The sequence below is a fragment of the Leptonychotes weddellii genome, chromosome 2, assembly GCF_054177405.1.
Source record: "Leptonychotes weddellii isolate Sample4059 chromosome 2, ASM5417740v2, whole genome shotgun sequence".
NCBI lineage: Eukaryota > Metazoa > Chordata > Mammalia > Carnivora > Phocidae > Leptonychotes > Leptonychotes weddellii.
The window spans coordinates 11,084,779-11,096,981 of record NC_138370.1 but is presented as its reverse complement, the minus strand read 5'-3'; the positions used below and the strand labels follow the sequence as shown (position 1 = coordinate 11,096,981).

At 40.8% G+C, this 12,203-nt stretch overlaps 1 protein-coding gene across 3 annotated transcripts in view; it reads right to left on the bottom strand.

Annotated features, from left to right (window-relative positions):
* The window catches only part of LOC102739309 (teneurin-3), a 163,706-nt gene that overhangs the window by 91,743 nt on the left and 59,760 nt on the right, over positions 1-12,203 (bottom strand). The gene's annotated exons all lie outside the window — the stretch shown is intronic.

Genomic DNA, 12,203 nt, shown 5'->3' with positions numbered 1-12,203 from the left:
GGCTCTTGGTTTGGGCTCAGGTCATGATCTCAGGGTCGTGAGATCAAGCCCTGCATCCAGGCTCTGTGCTCATTTGGGAGTCTGCTTGAGTTTCTCTCTCTCCCTTTCCCTCTGCCCCTCCTGCTTGTGCTCTCTCTCTCTTTAAAATAAGTAAATTTTTAAAAATCATTAAAAAAAAGAATTTAAATTGACAAGACGAGAAATGAAGTTTAAAAAAGCAAAAGGGAACTCCTAGGTATGGGTATATTCATACTTAAAAAAACATTATGGCATATAACATTTTAATTCAAATTAACAGATTCAAAATTTTCCTTGGTATAATAATTATAATTTATAAATCGTTTGTCTAAGATGCAGAGCACCTACACAGTGAATTATTTGGGGAGACTTAAAAAAAAAAGCTAGCTAGAAAACCACTAAGTTCACGGTGAAAAATAAACACAAGACAGTAAGAAAGGAAGGAATGAGGTTGATCAATTTTAAAGAAATCAGGCATATTTCAATGATACCGAAGTGATCATAAAACAACACAAACAATCAGCATTTTCTTATATACTGCTGCAATTTGAGAAACATGACAGTGGATTTAATCCTCCATTTTTTTCCCCAAACATACTGCTTCTATAACTGGTGGCAGTTACAGTGAAAGCTGAGCAGGAATCAGCTTAATTTATAGCAGCTTTTGAGAACCAAGTTCTATCACAGGGGGTAGATGGGAGGGAAATCTGTACACAAATAACGATCATAGTATAGAATTCATTGTCATATGACTCTAAAGTATATGAAGCCTATTCCTTCTAAAGAACTCAAAATTCTCATCCTTGTAAGGCCATGTATAAATCATCTACATGGAAAAATACATGTTAATCCAAATACATTCACCCACAAAACAATGACTACATTCAGAATTGAGTTTTAGAAATCCAAAAAAAATAAAAGGTCCCTTTTCTGAAATATAGAACACATTTAACATTTCCCAAAAGAGGATAACCATCACCGAGGTTTTACGTCTTGGGGACATGGCTAGGTCGCTGTCTCTCTTTTCTCTGGGGATAAATTACAGCATGAAAGATAGGACAGAGCAGAAGGGGGACTCAAACGCCTGATGTCAACAGTAAAAGTTGTTTATGTCTACAACAGCTACTCCCATTCTTAGGGGTAAAGAAAATGAAGTCTAGGGAAACAAATCATCAAGATGATGGGAGAACATTTATCAAGGTGGCCCTCGGGACTATGATTTTGCTGATGGTCACACAGCAAATCAGGTGCAAAAGTTACGTGAAGATTTGAATCCAAATCTTCTGGAGGATTTGTCGGACTGGAGGATGTAATTCTAAGGGGGCTCTTGAGACGTTATGTGACTTGCATAGGCAGGTTAACAAAGTAAGGGGGGACGGGATGCTACAAAGTTAAAGTTGCAAGGGACTTCACAAAATGTTAGTAGAAGAATCAAATTTTAACAACTCTGAAGCTTTCAGGATACAGGTTCTTAAAGTGAGTAGAAATTAAGAGTGATGCAAAAACCTTGACCAAACGCAATACGGAAGACTAAAATATGACAGAAACACAGTCAAACTTACTAAAGTTTCAAATTTCAACCACCAAATTCGTTTCTTTTCTTTTTTTTTTTTTAAAGATTTATTTACTTTAGAGAGAGAAAGAGCGCACATGCGTTTGTGGAGGGGGGCAGAGGGAGAGGGAGAGAATCCCAAGCAGACTCCCCTGCTGAGTGTGAGTCCGTCGTCATGGGGCTTGATCTCACAACCCTAGGATCACGACCTGAGCTGAAATCAAAAGTTGGAGGCTCAACCGACGGAGCCACCCAGGCGCCCCCCGACTAAATTCATTTCTGCTGGTTGATGACTCTCTCCTGCAACTGGCTACTAAGCTTGGAGTGAAAGACTCCTTCAGCCCAAAGCGCCGAGCTGCCCCTGCTGAAGGTGCTGGTTGTAAACCGAACCCACAACTTCCTGTCCTTTTATGCTGAAATCCTTACACATAAAGAAAACAGACTCCCACAACAGAACAACTTACAGTGAAGAGAAAAACCGCCCAAAGGCTAGGTCCATTAAAACACCAAAACAGGCGCTGGGTGGCTCAGTCGGTTAAGCGTCTACCTTTGGCTCAGGTCACGATCCTGGGGTCCTGGGATCGAGCCCCGCATCGGGCTCCTTGCTGGGCGGGAAGCCTGCTTCTCCCTCTCCCTCTGCCCCTCCTCCCTGCTTGTGCGCCCACTCTCTCTCTCTTTCAAATAAATAAATAAAATCTTAAAAAAAATAAAATAAAAACAGCTACCTAGCTACTGTCACCAGCAGGCACTTCTTTATCAAAATGAAGCAAAATGCAGCATCGTTGAATTAACTAGTAAAATAAGCATTATCTCTGGGATAGTTTTAAAAAGACTGAAACCAAGTAGAGGGAGCAGTGACAACCTAATAGGGCCTCCACCATTCAGAAAGGTCAAGGGACTAGTTTTGCCTCTTTAAAGAGACCAAAGAGCCTCATTAAAAAAAAAAAAATCCCCAGGGGCACGCCGCTGGCTCAGTCCGTGGAGCACGTGACTCTTGATCTCAGGGTTGTGAGTTCAAACCCCACCCTGGGTGTAGAGATTGCTTAAAAAAACAAATAAAATTTTAAAAACCCAACCCGTTCTGAGGGGATTTAGATTACCACGTCTAAACTGGGAACTGAATACATAAGACTAAAATGAAAAAATAACACGGGGAGGCCCCAGTTGGGCACTAATTTACCTCAAAGGAAAAATCAGGTATCTAAAAGTCAGCCTGGTTCTCAGATCATGGGATATGCAATGAGCTCTGGGGGGGATTTCAATGTTCTCTTAGGAATTGCTGTCCTCTTTGTCATATTAAATGACTTAGAGTAGCTGGGACTGCAGAGCAGAGAGGATCTTAAGAACTTCTCTTTCTTGCACGCCCCATGGGAGGCTTTTTGGCCTCTCTGGATTTTTATTGCCAACCAAGTTGGCTTAGAAGAATTTCCTTCCACTCCACTCCGTGCCTCCTGATTCCTGCGGACTCACCCTCCACCATGTTTGACAGATCATGAGGCATCCCTGTCCACAGTGTCAGTGGGCCAGCACGTGGAGGGGCTAGCAGTTCTGGAACCAGCATGCATTCCTGTCTTTCTGTTGGCTAATTCCTCTGCAGACAGAGAAGACTCAGGAGGGAAGAATCAGTCACTGTCACCTTGACGTGAGTTTCAGTTCCCGACAGTTACAGTAAGAAACATCTAGATGGTGTTTACTTGTGCCAGGTCCTGTTCTAAGCGTTCTTCTACACATTTGAAGTCGTTTCACACTCTCCGTGACTCTCTGAAGCTGTGCTATTTTCATTCCCACTTTAGAGATGAGGAAATTGCAGCACAGAGAGCGTGTAAATGATTTCCCCAGGATCACACAGCTATCAAGTAACAGAGCTGGGAAGAGAGGCAGATCCAGGTTTTGTGGGGTGTGAAATTACATAATGTGGGGGGCCCTCATTAAGAAAAAGAATACCAAATTATGAATATGAAATTAGGTATAAGGTGAGGAGTTATTTAGAGTAAGAAATCACAGGAAATTATTTTTGAGCTGATTAACAAATGTCAGAAAAGCACATAACATTTTTTTATTAAGTGCCTGACTGGTCTCCAATAAACGTTTTTCTTTCTATATTTTTGGGCAATATTTACTCTTTCATTGCTTCTTTATAAGATAATGATTTTGTAATATTTTCTATAGAGAGAAAGCAAAGATAATTCAGCCTTTATTCAATGCAATTATTTAACATAGTTTTCATTATTGATAGCTTAGAAAAGTTCCATTTGGCTTCAAAATGTGTTATTATTAATGCCACGTAAATTTTTGGCATTATTGCTAAGCTGGGAAGACTTTATTATGTAATAAACAAATCTTAAATACTCTGAATTGATGGCATTCATTAGATGCTCTGTTGTGATATCCTCATAGAATATTATGAGTTTTCGATGATTTCACTCATATGTGGAATTTAAGAAACAAAACAGATGAGCATAGGGGACAGAATAAAAAGAAAAAGAGAGGGCGGTAAACCATAAGAGACTTTTCACTCTAGAGAACAAACTGAGGGTTGCCCGAGGGAGGTGGGTGGGGGATGGGCCAGATGGGGGATGGGCGTTAAGGAGGGCACTTCTTGTGATGAGCATGGGGTGTTGTATGTATGTGATGAATCCCTAAATTTTACTCCTGAAACCAATATTACACTATATGTAACTAACCAGAATTTAAATAAAAACTTGAAACAAAAAGAAACACAACAGAATATTGAGTTTTATATTATCTTTGTCAATATCAGTATTTCACGTCATATAAACAAGAAATCTTTTTCTGCGACATTCCTACGATTCAGGGCTACACTGCGATGCACAGCACGTGTGACTTCACACGCTGATGGACTCAATTTTGCAACACTGCTTACAGGTTTGTGCCCTCAAAATGCAAGAATTCTGATAAATTGCTCAGAAAAGAAATATTCATCAAAAAGGAGAAAATTATGGCAAGTTTATAATTATCTAAGTTCCATTATCAAGTACATTTCTGACAGGAGAAAAGTTCCCTTTTGATTTAGGCATTTTATAATACCTGTGATGACAAAAGGAATTTTCCACAGACTAACTTCCGTTTCCGTACATTTCAAACCTTATTTCTCCTTCACTACCTATTTACTTCTGGTGCAGGGCTCCGCAGGACAAATTCATAGCTTCATATAATCTCTGACCCTGGACTTTCTTGTCACTAGGTGAGTCAGCAGGTGGTAGGAATATTCCTGGATGGCTAGCAATAACAACCACAGACAGCAATGATTTCACACCTCATAAATATATCCAATTAAATCTAAACTAAATGTATCCCCAGCTCAAAGTCTCTTTAGCTGAGTCCTTAAAGTGCCCACAGTCACTCCAGGGCCATCCTATACAAGGAAAGGTGTGATGGAAAGGAAGTTGAAGTGAAAAAAGATCAAAGTCCTAACTGATCTGCAAGTTTTAGATGAACATGTGACCATATAAACCCATGGTCCCCTTGCAAGACCTTAGAAGGGTCTGTGCAAGTGAGATGTTCCAGCTTTTCCAGTTTGATGGTAAGTGTCACTGGACCCGCCAGGGACCAAGGCAGGTGGCACTGGATACCCCTTTTTTAAACTACTACATCATTCTGACAGATGTGAAGCCAAATGTCTCCCAGAGCACTCATTTTGCAGGTGTCATGTGGTACCCTGTATTCATTTAAGGGGGACTTACAAAGTTTCAATAAAAATGTAAAAAGATAGTTTGAGAATCTCCATGATCTGTGTTATTATAAATATGATTCCCAACTTGGGAACGTTACAAAAGTTACAAAGCATATTGATTTTGTAATCTAAGTGAAGTATGTATCAGAGGGGTCATTTTTCTTTCTCCCAAATTGTCACCTATTTCTAAATTTAACAACGAAAATACCATTCTTTCAGCATTATTCTGAGATAAGAATTAGAACAACAAGGCTAAGCTCTGTCCACACTGATATAGTTTTGATCTTTCTCTCTTTTGCCCCCATATTGTTTGGTGGATAACTCCCTCAGCTTTGTGTATTTCATCTTTAATTTCTAATCTTCTGCATCCCAAAGCCCAGAGCAACCACAGTATTTAATAGAGGGATGCTGAGTACTGTATATCTAAGTTTTGTCTGAACAAACAAAGCATGCCTTTGTGATCATTAATGATCCCGGTTCCCAATGTACTAAAGAATTAGAATAAAAACAAATAGCTGGTCTTTTGTAGCTTAAAGGAATTAGGATTTCCCCTAGGCCAAATTTCCATTTGAATTGCCTGAAAGTACATGAAAATCAATGTAGCTCAATAAACAACTCTGTGTTTGAGACATCACTGGAAGACAAAACCACAATAAACTCTTCCTTCTTCCTTCCTTCCTTCCTTCCTTCCTTCCTTCCTTCCTTCCTTCCTTCCTTCCTCCCTCCCTCCCTCTCTCCCTCCCTCCCTTCCCTCCTCCTTTTTCTTTCTTTCTGAAAGCAACACCTCTCAAAACCCTCAAACATATTAACTTCTCATTAAGCCACATCCATTGAGACTAGGTTACATTTTATAACAACGAAGTGAAAATTTCACGGTGGATGGCAATTTTGTTTTATTTATTTATTTTTGTAAGTTTCAGGACCCAAAAAGACATTGTCTGGGTTGCAGTTTGCCTCATTTATACTTCTAAGAATTCTCATGTATTGGACACTATTTGCTACGCATTTTCACAAGCGATTTACACCACAGTAGTGCATTTGATTCTAACAACCCTATGGGGTACATAATATTTACATATGAGGAAACATACTCAGAGAGGTTAAATGACTTGCCCAAAGTCACACTGATAGAGTAGGCAGTTAGATATGAGCAGGGAACAAGTGCTTTCCTATGGAAACCAGGTTCCAAACAGTCAGCCGGCTCAGACCCCAGGGGACACGCATACGAAGGACCACTGTCCTACAGTTTCAACACCACGCCCCCACGGAGGAAGGCTGCCATGACAGTTCTGATAAGGACCACAGAGGGCCAAAAACTCTCCCTCCTGACCGGTAGGAGGAGTCCCTTAGATGACTGGCTGCACCCTACTCAGGAACCACCCTAGCTATGACCCATCACCTATTCAAACATAAAAAGGAAAGACAACCCTGACCCCCAAGGCAGCTGCCCCCTCTGGGCCCACCAGCTCTCTCATCTGGAGAGTGTACTTTTGCTTAAACTGCCATTAAACCCTTGCTTGCTGAAGAGTTTGACTCTGAATTCTCTCTTGGTCCAACTCAAGAACCAAGGCTGGGAAACAGGACTCAACCGTTGGCAACACACTACGTAAATAATGGTGTGGCCATGATTCAAATTCGAAAAGCCCTTTTTTTTTCTTCTTCATCTTTTTTTTTTTTCCCCCCAAAGCTCTTAAACATTAGAGTATTCTGCTTCAAAATCACATATGATACAGATTATTATAGACATTTTATATTTGGGAAAAAAAAACCCAATTGGGGCTAGGAACAGTTAAGATACAAGTTACAGTGTATAAATTAGAGAGCTGATTGAAAACATATCTTCTTTTTCATTCATACTCTTTCTCATTTATGTTACCGCTAACTTGCATAAGAAGTATTAAAATGTCACAGAGGAGCTGATCAATAATCGCTATATTAATGGATAAAGAAAGAAATTCACAAATGGAAGGTAAGGGAGGCATGTAAATGACACAGGAAAAATCAAAAGCTAAATGAAACTGAGAATAAAAAGGGAATCCCCTGTTTAAATTTCGTAATTTTCCAAATAAAGCAGAAATCATCAATAAATTCTAGAATTGTAAGAGACCTCCAGGGGCCCTTCAGATAGGGACACTACTCAAGAGACTTAATAGATGGAAAAAAGTTAAACACAATTCCCCTCTTAAGAATACTCCCCAAACTGGGGTGCCTGGGTGGCTCAGTTGTTGAGCGTCTGCCTTCAGCTCAGGTCATGATCCCAGGGTCCTGGGATCCAGCCCCGCATCAGGCTCCCTGCTCAGCGGGAGGCCTGCTTCTCCCTCTCCCACTCCCCCTGCTTGTGTTCCCTCTCTCGCTGTGTCTCTCTCTGTCAAATAAATAAATAAAATCTTTAAAAAAAAAAAAAAAAGAATACTCCCCAAAGTAACAAAAAGAACAAACAAAAACCCCAGTGTTCCCCAACTAAATAATTATGGTGTTGCCAAAGCTTATAGGGATTGAGATGAAAACATTTCTTTGGGATCTTGTTCCAGGATTTAAATAGGTCTTCCAACCTGAGGTTCTTCATTCTATCTAACCAACATGTGAACAGTGTTAAGCCCATATTCTCCATTTCCGTCTGTGGGGAAATGGGAACTCCCAGTCAGCCTCCAGGAGACAATTCTCCCATCTACGGAGAGATCTGAGCCTTCCCTACACTGGTAAGAACCCTCCATGGTAGATGACAATCAAACGTGCTACCCACCTCCCCTCACCTATAACCTCCAGGTCACAGTCTCACCTATAACCTCCAGGGTTCTCAGATACAAATGGATGGCTGTAGGGACAATTTCTTTCCAGCAACTGCTACAAAGAAGAGTTCTTGGGGGAAGCTACAGGTTAGTAACACTCAAAATGTGGTAACTTAGGATCTATCATTGTCCACAATATTTAGCTGTATTGCACTCAAAAGCTGGGGATTCTGTCCTCAAACATCTGTTCCGCAGAGCCTGGTGTGGCACCTGCCTTGCTTCCATGGCCAATTAACTCCAGCCACAGGCCAGAGAGCTGTTTTCCTGTCTTTCTAACCAAGAATAGGGAGGGCCGAAGCAACTGAGGTTGCCTTTACGTGGTTATAGATTCTGGTTTCGGTTAAATACATTAACAATGAAGTTACTGAATTCGGCCAAGACAAGTATGTCCCAGTTCACAGATCTGACCTTGATCGATACAGAACTGTTTTGGCCTTTTATATAGAGATAGCCACATAATATTCCAATTATGTCAACTCCTATTTATAAACCACTTAATTATATTTAATATGCTTTAACTTGCTCCTGGGTCCTCTAAATATTCTTACATCTTTCCTTTCTCATGAGAAACAAAAATAGGAACGTGAGTGTGATAATCATGTGACCCTCCTGTGGAACGGTCACATACAAAGGATGACATTATGGTAACTGAGCATCTATACCAGTTACTATTAAACGATGGTGGTGGTAATTGCTGGTGGTTAACTGCGGCGGTTCAATCATGTAACTAACTTCTCTTAATTTATGAAAGGGTCCAACAGTCATAAATGCTTTTTGGGGAGGAAGGGAGAAATCTTTATTTTAATCATAATATCGCTGAAAGTAGATTTCCCTTGGGGCACCTGGGTGGCTCAGTTGGTTAAATGTCTGACCCTTGATTTCGGCTCAGGTCATGATCTCCGGGTCATGAGATTGAGTCCTGCCTCTGGCTCTGCTCTGGGCATGGAGTCTGCTTGATATTCTCTCTCTCCCTCTCCTTCTGCCCCTATCCCCACCCCTCCCTGTCGCTCTTAAAAAAAGTAGATTTCCCTTTGCTGCATTTTCCATCTGCATGCACCACTAGTCAAAGCCTAATAACCCCAGAAAGGAGAAGGACTTGGGACAATGAACCTGAGGATTAGGGTGCCCAATTTGCTGAACACGTGATTCATAATGAGAGGAAAATATGAACACATTAATAAAAATACCAAGATGGAATATTTTCAGGTAGATAGGGTTTTTAGCGAACACTCTAAATTCACAGCCTATTTGACTATCAAAATGCCTATGAAAGCATGAACAGTTTATGAAGACAGTAAGATGACTAATGAAGAATATTCTTTGCTTTCTATTGGGAACTTTTGTTTGCTTCTAACTGTTTAATTTCTCCTCCATCTCTCTTTCAATTAACCTCCCTGTTTGTATTCAATGAGATGGCACATAATATGGAGAAAGAAAAAAAAATCTTGCTGATTTATGAGTGCTCTTTCACGAAGTGGCAGCTTCTTTCAGCCAGATGTGTAAGTGTTGAAACTGAGAGGAAATGCACAGAGCAGTAACTATCCCAAATGAGAAAATATACTGTACTTTCCTGGGTTGTTTAAATCTGTGGCTCACAAAGGCCTCTTTTTAAATGGCCCCTTAGGCTTCACTGTGGACATATACACAGGTTGTAAATAGACAGAAACAAGTAATTGGATTCTTTGCAAGCTGAAACTTGGAATAAGTAGCTCTAATCGTATAGGAGAGCAAAACGGTGATCTGAGGTTCTCTACATCTTTTAAAAGGTCCGCTCTGAAGATTCATTTTTAAATGAAGCAGGTCCTTTATTTCCACATCGTTACTCATATGGAGTATAAGAGCAACAAAATAAAATAAAACAATAGAAAATGGAATTGTTAACAACCACAGCAAGATATGCTAAGTTATCCAAAAAAGACCTGCTACTAACAAACATCCTATGTGTTCCCAGACAACTGAGAAGTTGTTCAAGAAGAGTTCATCTGTGGGAAACTAACCATGTACTATTGTCATGGTCAGTGAGGACACTAACAGGATGATTTATTTAGTAACTATAGGTTGGCAAGTTAAATTTACCTATGGAAAACTTTACAGCACACTTCTTGCTTTTCCAAGCTGTATATTCATGTGTTTGCTGTACTTCCTAGGATCCATACGGTCAAAAACATTCCCCCCTCCACGCACCCCAGCTAGAATCAATTCATTTCTGATGGGTATGGGGGCGGTGGGGTCATACATAATTTGATGGAGTATGATTAGAGGTCTATTTGTCCTGCCCTGCCTCTGGTAATATGGGCATTCTGAGATTTGGGGCATGGAGCTGTTTGGTCTTATGCGCGCTGCATTATCCTCTCTATGTCCACAGAAAGATACACAGACTGTGGTTGTCAACTTTTTCTGTTTTACTGTAGTTCACGAGTGTGGTTCACATAAACAACAGGCAGCCACTGCCCTAGACTCCTGTCTTAAAGAGTAGAGGAGGGGAAAGCCGTATCAAACTCGTGGGGATGGGCACTCTGCGAGTGCCAGGAATATGTGCACTTGCAGTTTTCCCCTGTGGGAACCCTACGCTTCCTGGATGTAAGGCGGTAAGCTCCCATTCAACAAGTGAGACCCTACGGACGGTTCCCAGGTGAGAGTTAACACAACACGGCTGGCCTGTAGAAGTCTGCAGGGCTGGCTGTCGGCTGGCATCTGGAAAATTGGATGTTCTCTACAATGAGAAGGTGATTTTGCCTACCGGGAGAATCTTCTCCTCGGAGAATCTGGAATTTTGGTGGCTGTGGCTGACAGAGGCTCCTTCTTAGAGCAGCCCTAATAAAAAGCTCAGTCTCAAATGGGCTTCCCTCAGCAGAAGCATGTGTTCCTTGCACACATGTTGGTATAGTTCACTGTGGGAGAAAGGTACATGCTCCATGTGACCTCTCTTGGTGAGAGAGAAAGAACACAGGAAGCCTGTGCATGGATTTCTCCAAACACCACCTGATGGGTCTTTTCCCTTTCTGGTAACTATTATAGTCATGAGCACAAGCGCCCTGAGTCTGTGAACCCTCCTGTGGATCATCACATGTGGGAGTAGGGGCATCACCACCCTTAAAAGAGATGCCAGGAATGTCACTAAGATGGGAAAGGACCTTACTTGAAGTTCTGTAATGACTGTGACAATTTATAAGATGTATGTGATTTCAACTTTCCCATGAAAAAATTCCTAGCTAGCCAGTTCCTGTAAGCAGGAAAGTAAAGTACATAATACTTAGAGCTGCACTGGAAGAAGAAATCTTTTCAGATAGTGAGACTCCCTCCAACAGCTTTATCAAATTATACCCTATGGACATAAAACACCATACCTCAGATTGTGAAATTTTTGTGGGACTGGGCCATTTATAATGGACGTTGTACACTTTCACGGAAGTAAGGTAGACATTGGCTACTTACGTTTGTTATATTTTAATTTCAGTGACTCAAACAGTAAAAAACAAAGGCACTGAATACCCTGAAAATATGGTACTGTGTATGTTCTGGACACTTCTGCATCCATGCTAACTACCGTTTTTGTACCAACATTCTGATCTTAAAACACTTGCTTGTTTTATTTAACCTATGGACTTTCACCAACATCATATGTGAAGAAGTGTTAGCAAATAACTTTAAGAACATCTAGGCTTGTGCATTTCATTCTATTTTATTTCTTGTGCTACTACAAAATAAAGTCATAAAAAAATCAAACCTCTTTTTTGAAAGACTCAAACATATCGACAGGTGCTAAGGTGTGTGGTGCTCGAATCTAGAGAAGCCAAAAAGGCCCCCTATGTGGCATCTCTTTTAAAGTAAAAAATACTGCGGTTATGCAACGGCCCTATGGAACACGGAAAAATAATATTCAGTGAAAGCGTCTGTATAAGAAAGAAATGAAATCATCCTCGGATGAGTCCATTTTTGTAGCCATCACAAAACAGTGAGTAAAAAATCCCTATACTTCATGCTCGTGACATATGCGCGGAAAAAGAACCGAACTGCCTGTGCAACATGATGGTCTCACTTGAAAACACAATTCCTTTTTAAGAAAGACGAGTGAAAATTAATGAGAGGAAATCAGCTTTCTCCAAGCGGGGGTCAAACAGCCAGCAACCCGAGCGCTCCCCTCCCCGCC